Below are 9224 nucleotides of genomic sequence, written 5' to 3'. Positions count from 1 at the left end.
GGATCCATCTCATACAACCAGAAATCAGACTTGGTGATCGTTGAAGGGAACCTGACAGCCCAACGTTACATCAACCACGTATTACAGCCTCACCTTCTCCCGATTATTGACCAACAGACACAGATTTTCAACCAGACAACGCCCGGCCTCATACTGCACGTGCAACAATGAACTTTCTGCAGAATTCCAACGTCAATGTCTTGCCATAGCCCTCTAAATCACCAGACCTCAACCCTATTGAACACCTGTGGGATACTCTGGGTCGACGCGTACGTCAACGTCAGCCGCCGCCACAGACGCTGCAACAGCTCGGCGTTGCACTGCAGGAGGAGTGGAGAGCCATTCCCCAGGAAAGAATCCGGCGTCTTATCCGTTCTTGTCCAAGGAGATGCCGTGCAGTGATTGCAGCTCGTGGTGCTCATCCGAGATACTGAGAAAGACGCCCCCCTGGTGACAAACTGGTGTCTGTGAGATGACTTTTGAAATGACAATTTTAAACATGCCCATCTTGGTTATTATTCTGCCAAATTTCAGACTTCTGTCTTAAATAATAAAAATGCTGTGTCGTCTTAAAACTTCAGATCAAAATCTCTAAAATACAGGGGTTGCGTTTCATTTTTGACAGAGTTTATTTTCGCAAGTTGTATATTTTGTATGTATTTGTGTATGTATCGTGTTGGCTCGTGGTTCCGTGCACAGCACATGGAGCGCTGAGCGTCATTGGTTGGGTGAAGTTCGCAAGCTTCACTCCAGAGAGTTCTTGGGACCTTGGTCCTGACCCATACGAAGAACATGGGGTGCCTCCGTGGTATGGTGGCTGATTAGGGCCATCCCTTAAAATTCGGCGAGGCGAGATACCATAAATCAGCCACCTTACCGTGGTGACTTTGTTCGTCATGTGTTTCTGTTCAGCTCTGAGGATGAACTTTGAATAATACTGTCCAAGCGCTTAGAGCATGGAGTGATGTCCTGTCTCATAGAACAGGTTCAAGGTCATGGAATGTGGGGAGGAAGACGTGTTGGCGATGTGTTCTGGTGAGGCAATCTTTCCCTTTGTTACATACTAATCTAAATGGATGTAGTCACAGACAGAAAAGCAAAGGGCAAAAATAATTGTCATGGAATATTCCTCCACTGAGGCAAGTGGGTCCCAGGTCAGGGCCTGTCCCTTCGAAAATATATTTGAGTAGAACAAGTAATCGCTCTGGGAGGTCGATACATTCGAGTGACTTCAACACAACACATTGACAGGTTACTTTGGTGTGTTATTTTATAATAGTAAACATAACTTTTCAAACTAATAATTGATCCTGGCAACCCAAACAACCCTTTTTGGCCCCTTTCTGCTCCGTATGAAGTAATATATAATAACATAAACTTTGTGAGACACCCTGTACATATTTTCTGGCGGACGGATGAAATGTGATTTCTTGACTGGAGGTAAATAATAAAATAATACTGCTCTCTCACGGTCCATGTCTGTCTAGGTGTTTACTTCGCACGGTACGGCTCATATGTCTGAATCCGAGGTACAAAATATTTATGTTCTGTTTAGTCTATTGTTTATTGCTGGGCAGTGTCCACTTCAGATAATCAGACCGACCCGAAACGCATGACCTGACATTGATAGCCACAACCCTGTTAGTGAAGGGGATACGTCAACATATGTGCTGTTTCAGTACCACCACCTGCAAGAGCGGGTCACATACTCTAAGTGTATTTAAGTAGACAGGCCGATGGTGGTGACATTAAGTGCATCGCCAATGGCCTTCATGCATCGAGATATTAAGATATAGATTCACTCAGCATGAGATTATAACCAGGTGTTTGTTCAAATTGATGTTTTTGGCATATTTACCATGATTGATCAAGTTTATGAAGACCCTGGTTTGATCATATTATGCTAAGATGATATCTAATACGCTAGGCTTGATGACCATGACTAGAGGGGATTAGGCAGGTGCCCGTATTGTCTATCATGGAGCATGTGCTGGCATGAATATACACACTGATTAACTCTCATAACAAATTTTACTGAATAGATGTAACTTTACACTGGAACATAGGATACAGAATACATTACGTAACAGGTACATGTTAAAATAGACATTGGTGTTGACTTCCTGGTGCCAAATGCTGCCATCTAATTTGAAAGTTTTGACCTGACATGTGTTCAAACATGAATCGCGGTATGTAATTAAGTATTGAAGTTCGCTCTACCTCCATCTGCAGTGGAATAAAGGGTAGTATTGTCATGAATGTTATTATCCAAGCCCGAGGAGGCTTTTTATCATTGCAAGTGCTTCAGATATCTTGCCCAGAACATGTTCATTCAATGTTATACTATTCAAGGCCTCAGTAAAGCTTTCAAAACGTTTTCGGGTAAACAAGTTCGGGACATTCAAGATCTGACTCACCAGTAATAAAATCATGTGCGATGCAATTCCTGCAGTTCATTACAGTGTGACGTCATGCAAATATTGTACTACAGTACAAACTCTTCCGCAACCTCTTTATGAAACCGGTTTCGGTTTGAAACCAAAAACATAACAAAATTACGCCATTTTATCAATTTAATGCATGTAAGACGTGGGTAATAAATAAAATGCCACACTCGGTCTCATTACATACGAATTATACGAAACTCGTGACCTTAAGCTTCCTATGTTATCTGACCTCGCTTTCGCTCGGTCAGATACCATAGGAAGGACACTCGTTTCGTATAATTCGTATGTAATGAGACCTCGTGTAGTATTCTCTATAAGTTTGTTTTTATTCATGTATACATTTACAAATTTACAACCTTCATAGTCACGATATGGCTGAAATACTGCCGCTGTGACTTTAAATTTTAACTCACTCACTCACTCTATCCCTAACGTATCAGGTTCACTGGACATGCTAAAACGTAAGTTCGGGCCCCACTTTAAGAAAAATATTGATAAGGTACGTTTTGTATCCCTGACTTGATCAAATAGAAAGTTACCAAGCTGGTTTCTTTATCTTTGTTGCAAGCTCGCATAACCCGCCTGTCTGAAAGTTCTTTTAACCTGACTGTCAATAGTTAATCCCGCTCATCTTCACACAACATCACCCGTTGATGGTGTGAGGCCGGTGTCAGCCCAATCTGTCGACAAATGACAAATAGGATGTTGCTAATCGTCGACAGAACAAAAAACCCGGAGTGTCGACATTGCGTGGTCAACATACCGTGACGGTGTTAATTAGTGAAAGAGAATGTTTGCTTAGTGATTTGCAAGTGACCATGTTCGTTTCATGAGTAAATGAATTACGTTAATTATAGAGAATGTCTTTTTAACAATTTGTAAGAGAATTAAGGTTGCAAACAGACTATTATTTTTAAAATACGTTATGCGATTGGAAGGATTACCATTTAGGAGTTTAAAATGCAAAAAAAGTACCGGAAAGAAACAGAGAGCTTACAAATTATTTTGTGATATTGGGAGTAGAAGGATTATTAAAATGCTGTTAAAAACATTTAGGATACATTTGGATTCCGTTACTACCACCTGGGTAGAAGGTCCATGGACTCTGCCAAAATGGAATTATTTTGAAAATGATGGACACAGAACAACTAACAATAATTTGGAAGGTTGGCACAACAAAATGAACAAGTATGCCATGAAGACACATCCGAATGTGTTTGAGGTTGTGCAAATGCTGCAAAAAGAACAGTCAGCTACTGAAGTTAAAACTCAGCAGATCCGAGGACAGCAGAGATCCCGTTCCGTAGACGTCGCTACTGAATCATCGACGCTAGGATTCGGCCCTTCTTGCCAACAGACTTACTGACTTGAACTACACAGACCATGTGTCAGAGTCGCTTCATCTTGGCTGAACATTACAGATTACTTTAGTGCAGATATAAAGGAGTTTTGGCAAGAAGAAATATCTGGACTCATCTTTTATATATTTATTGCTTATACACATGCAGAAATCCCTTATTTCTATAATACACACACACAAAATATATATTGTGTGAGATCTCTGAAATATATATACAAATATGTTATATTGTGTGACATGATACATACATGTTGTTATATTGACTAAATAAATATATTGTCTTCTATATATATCACTCTGTTTTAATTGGTTTGTTAATTTCGAGAACACTGGGCGTGAAGTCACTCACGTAGAACATCATCCCCTTTCCCGGACTGTCCACAAGTAATTTGGACGGGTTGTTTGTTGTTGTCAACAGTCCGGGTATAAACCGTGAGGCCAGCGTGGTAAAGACGTCTAAAGACCTCCCGCTGACACACGACGCACAAACACAGCCGCTCGACACATCCGCTGATCCGCATTGTCACGGAATACCCTAGATGTATTCCAGGTTTGTATAGTACCACCCAGTACACACTACGTCTTAATACCGGATTAATACAGTACAAGTAAAGATTCCCTGTCTATTCATCTAGTGATGGTGGGTATGTTTACAGTACCCTTATGTCTCTAAATTCAGGGCGATTATGCACATACATCAGGAGTGATGTGACCCCGGGGATTAGTGTAGCCTCTTCAGTTTCCTTTACTGGATCTTCTCAAACTAATCTTTGGTTACGATCCCTGTTTTTCCCTATACCTACTGTGGGTGTGGAAGACACATGACTGTGTATTTATCAATTTGTTCAAAGAGTGTTTTCATCTTTTCGTTTAACGGAAAAAGTATTGAAAAAATGAATATATTTTTAATGACAACAATTATATATTGACAACCTCAACCGCATGTTTAACATAACTATTTGTATAAACGGACGTACGTTCCAGAGAAGGAGAAGAATACTGGTTTGGTTGTTAACTGTTCGCTGTGAAGTGAGTTTCATGATATATTTTCTCTCACCATGGCATTTAGACGTACACCAAAGGATAAGCAAGGAGAGTTTGTTTAGGAGCATAATATGCTCACTATTGATTATGAAACTTTGTATACATACCAAACCGAAATTATATTCTTTGTGTGCTAAAAGACATTATTGTTTACGTTTCCAAGGCAACACGACAGACACATGAGAAGATATTTCATTTCTGGAGCACACATCATCAGCTGTTCAGTGTAACAGGTTGAACTTTGCATGTTAATCCTGGCTCAACTATTGCTGCTATATCTGACTTTTAGAGTTTTCGTTTCAATGGAAAATACAAAGGGTTCAAAGGGTATACCGACGGAATGTATCTAATAAACATTTCCCCATTTCCAAAAAACTGTACACCAAGGGCTGTACTGAATTTGTAGCTTCAAATGTTGTGTTGTCATAGTAGAGTGTACAACTATGTGCAGTGCCCGCACTCTTTCCGGAGTTTGTCTTAGAGAGAGATTTTAACCCTCTCCTTTACTATTTACTGGCAAGCAGCTGAGCAAATATCAATGTCAGTATCGTTTTCATAGTTTGAAATGTATCTGCAAAACAACTGCATGTCAGCCTTATTCATGAGATAAATCGAGAGGGATGTATATAAACCAAAAATGTGGGGGCGGCAGACGAAGGATTATTTTCCAACCAAACAGGAAATCGAACCCACGACCAGCATATCCTGAACACAAAGGGCCGCAACTCATACAGCGATTTACAGCCCCGCATATGCAACAAGAACATTGAGAGTGGCAGTACTGTTGACAAGGGGCAGTACTGTTGACAAGGGGCAGTACTGTTGACAAGTGGCAGTACTGTTGACAGTGGCAGTACTGTTGACATGTGGCAGTACTGTTGACAAGTAGCAGTACTGTTGACAAGTGGCAGTACTGTTGACATGTGGCAGTACTGTTGACAAGTGGCAGTACTGTTGACAAGTGGCAATCCTGTTGACAAGTGGCAGTACTGTTGACAAGTGGCAGCTATGTACAGGTGGAGCTCGACAGGCTTAACCTTTTTCGCTAACACCTGGTGTCATTTAAGTTATCCTTTGATAAAAAATTAATATCTCGGCTTTTCCCTCTCTCAAGCCCAACTGGCTCCCTTCCGGCGGAGAGACTGGTTATTCTCTGGCTTTGAAGTGTAATATTTACCAACAGGCTGTGTCTTTCTGCAGAACAGACAGACAGTATAAGTTGCGAGTAAGGTGTGCGTGCGTGCGTTCGAGCGAGAGTGAATGCATAGATGCGTTCCTGCGTTTGTCCCCTAGGGCTGTTCTGATGTGTTCCTGCTGTATGGACGAACAATATATAGTATGACCAGAAATTATTGAGAATTTTAGGAATATGTTTAATTGGATTTCTAGTATAAACAACCTTGACCAGCTATCAAGTGCTTGGTTTCATTCAAGAGAGAAAAGTCCGTTAATCCTTTTTCATTTTAGTTTGTGAAGAGTTATCCCCCTTTGTTTACTCGCTGGCAGACGACATTTTCAGTGATCCTCAGTATGGATGATTTAGAGAAGAGGAAGTTGATTTTAGAATATTATAACAAGGACATCAGATCAGCTAAAGTGATTTCAAGTAGAACAGGCATCCCTTTGTCCACTGTTTATCGTGTTTTGAAAAATATTGCTTACAGCATAGAAATTTTAACTGGGACAATGTGATTTTCTCTGATGAAAGTTCTGTGTGGCTGTTTCCTAATACACTGAAATTCTGGACAAAACAAACTGAAAAACCTTTGTATCAGCGCCCAAAGTACAGTCCGAAATTTAACGTGTGACGTGGCATATCTGTGTTAGGGGCAACGCCCCTCTGTGTATTTGAAGGGAATATGAACAGTGAGCGGTACACGGATATTCTCAAGGGACATTTACTTCCATCTGCTCACGTGTTCTATGGAAAGTTTTGGATTTTCCAGCAGGACAACGACCCAAAACATCGTTCAAAGCATTCACAGGCCTGGTTTCGGACCCAAAATATTACATTATTAGACTGGCCAAGCTATAGCCCTGACCTAAATCCAATAGAAAATGTTTGGGGACTTATGAAGGAAAGTGTCAATAAGAAAAATCTGACAAATATTGTTGAAATGAAAGAAGAGGTGGTCCGATATTGGGACAGCATGGACCACGACTTTCTAACTTCTTTGATCAGTAGTATGCCCTGTCGCATTGAAGCCTGCATTGCTGCCCATGGTGACTTGACAAAATACTAACTGTTCACCTGTCTTTGGAGTTATGTTCTGCTAATATTCACATTTGATACGTGAGTAATGAGTGAAAAAAAATAAAAAAATACAATCTGTAAATTCTCAATAATTACTGGTTGTACTGTAGTTGAGAAAGTCTGTATCCATAGCGTGTACCCTTCTGCCTACTGATCATATAGGATGTTTGTTACAAGATCATCATGGATTGTAAATAGGAGAAGAACCCCCCCAGAATGAAGTGTTTGTTTCGATGCATCTGGTGTCATTTTGGCCGAGTTCCAGAATCATACTAGAATGCGTCATAATAATCCGGTAAAGTATATGATCATGATTGTGTATTTGGGAGCATGTACACGAAACTTGCTCGACATAAAAAATCAAATCTGTCTGTACAAAGTGCTGACTGCAATAGAAGTGCGTCAAAAGGTTAATAGGGTGCAGTCAAAGTCGGTGTCGTAACACAAGCCTCTGTAAACACAACTTAACCCGTCTAACATGACGTGACACGACAGATTACATAAACATAACTGATGCCCGTATGCTAAACAATTGCAATAACCTATAGAGAGACCTCTTCACAATTCGGGATCGTCTTTGTTCACCCAGTCACGAAGCATGAAGTACCTCCATGAGAGCTACTGAGTGCACACACGAGGGGATGACAGAGCAAGACACGTGGATGCCGGAGACACCTCACTACTTCTGCTGATTGGGATGACACATCATAAAACCAGCATAAGGCGTCAAAAACACAATATCTCGGTGTCTGGCCATGGACGGGCGGGGGATGACACATCATATAACCAGCATAAGGCGTCAATAACACAATATCTCAGTGTCTGGCCATGGACGGGCGGGGGATGACACATCATATAACCAGCATAAGGCGTCAAAAACACAATATCTCAGTGTCTGGCCATGGACTGACGGGGGATGACACATCATAAAACCAGCATAATCATAACCAGTATAACGGGGGGGATGACACATCAATGACACAATATCTCGGTGTCTGGGGCCATGGACTGACGGGGGATGACACATCATATAACCAGTATAATGGGGTCAATAAACACAATATCTCGGTGTCTGACCATGGACGGGCGGGGATGACACATCATATAACCAGCATAATAACACAATATCAGGTGTCTGGCGTCAATAAAACACACCAGCACAATAAAACCAGCATAAGGCGTCAATAACACAATATCTCTGTCTGGACTGACGGTAAGGCGTCAATGACACAATATCTCAGTGTCTGGACTGACGGGGATGACACATCGGGGTGCGGGGATGACACATCATAAGGCGTCAAAACCAGCAATAACACAATATCTCACCTGGACTGGACGGTGTCAGGACGACAGGGGATGACACATCATAAAACCAGCATAAGGCGTCAATAACACAATATCTCGGTGTCATGGACGGGCGGGGATGACACACATCATAAAACCAGTCGTCAATAACACAATATCTCGGTGTCTGACCATGGACGGGCGGGGGATGACACATCATATAAACCAGCATAAGGCGTCAATAACACAATATCTCAGTGTCTGGATTGACAAGGATGACACATCATAAAACCAGCACAATGCGTCAATAACACAATATCTCAATGTCTGGACTGACGGGGGATGACACATCATAAAACCAGCATAAGGCGTCAATAACACAATATCTCAGTGTCTGGACTGACGGAGGATGACACATCATATAACCAGCATAAGGCGTCAATAACACAATATCTCAGTGTCTGGACTGACGGGGGATGACGCATCATAAAACCAGCATAAGGCGTCAATAACACAATATCTCAGTGTCTGGACTGACAAGGATGACACATCATAAAACCAGCACAATGCGTCAATAACACAATATCTCAATGTCTGGACTGACAGGGGATGACACATCATAAAACCAGCATAAGGCGTCAATAACACAATATCTCAGTGTCTGGACTGACGCGGGATGAGGCGTCAATAACACAATACCTCAGTGTCTGGACTGACGTGGGATGAAGAGTCAGCATAAAGAGTCAATTCTCATTCTCAGGACCGATATAAAAACATATGCATGCAATGTGAAGCCCGGCTTTAACCACCTTTGTGAGACATCTCGGGTGTAGGT

The sequence above is a fragment of the Haliotis rubra genome, unplaced genomic scaffold, assembly GCF_003918875.1.
Source record: "Haliotis rubra isolate DU_JTF1 unplaced genomic scaffold, ASM391887v1 Scf520, whole genome shotgun sequence".
NCBI classification, from domain to species: Eukaryota; Metazoa; Mollusca; class Gastropoda; order Lepetellida; family Haliotidae; genus Haliotis; species Haliotis rubra.
This window is presented reverse-complemented; position numbering follows the sequence as displayed.